The sequence below is a fragment of the Hipposideros armiger genome, unplaced genomic scaffold (assembly GCF_001890085.2).
Source record: "Hipposideros armiger isolate ML-2016 unplaced genomic scaffold, ASM189008v1 scaffold_1022, whole genome shotgun sequence".
NCBI lineage: Eukaryota > Metazoa > Chordata > Mammalia > Chiroptera > Hipposideridae > Hipposideros > Hipposideros armiger.
In genome coordinates, this window is record NW_017732372.1 from 607,847 (window position 1) to 608,765 (window position 919).

Below are 919 nucleotides of genomic sequence, written 5' to 3' on the forward strand. Positions count from 1 at the left end.
TATTAGGGAAATTTCTGAGGATCTGAACATCTCTTATGGTTCCGTTCAAAGCATTTTAATAACAGATTTGAACATGAGGCAAGTGAGTGGGAAATTTGTTCCACGCGTTTTGACTGTTGAATAAAAGCAACAGCGTTTGTCAATTTTGTTGGAGTTGCACGATTGTGCCGCTTCAGATTCCAGCTTTTTAAGACGTCATCATGGGAGATGAAACTTGGGTCTATGGTTATGATCTTTAGACCAAGGTTCATAGTTCTCAATGGAAAGCACCCATTTCTCCTTGTGTGAAAAAAGCATGTCAATCAAGATCTAACATCAAGGTGATGTTAATAGTGTTTTCTGATCTTGATGGAATCATGCGAGCTGAGTTTGTACCCAGGAACACTATGGTGAACTCTGAATATTATAAGGCCTTATTAGATTGTTTAAGAACTGATGTGCTTAGAAAACATCCTGAGAAATGGGCAAACAGTTTCATCCTCTATCATCACAATGCTCTGTGTCACACATCACTTCTGGCAGGGCAATTTCTGTCAAATGAAAACATTACAAGTGTGTCCTCATCATCTTATTCACCAGATCTGGCACTGTGCAACTTCTGGCTCTTCCTGAAAGTCAAAGTCATTCAGGACATCAAATCAGCTACAATAGCACAACTAAAGACACTCACAAAAGAGAACTTCCAGAACTGCTTCAGAAAGTGACATGAATGATGGGATAAGTGTGTTTGAAGCAAGGGGGCATATTTTGAGGGGGATTAATGGCAATGTGTCTTTTACTTTAATAATTTTTTTATTTAAACATTCACCTTATTGTTTGATCACACCTCATAATCTCATAGAAATCTGATAAATGTAAATATTGCCAAAAACTGGATTTGGATACCAAAAATATGTAGATTTACAAGGAAAAAAACTAT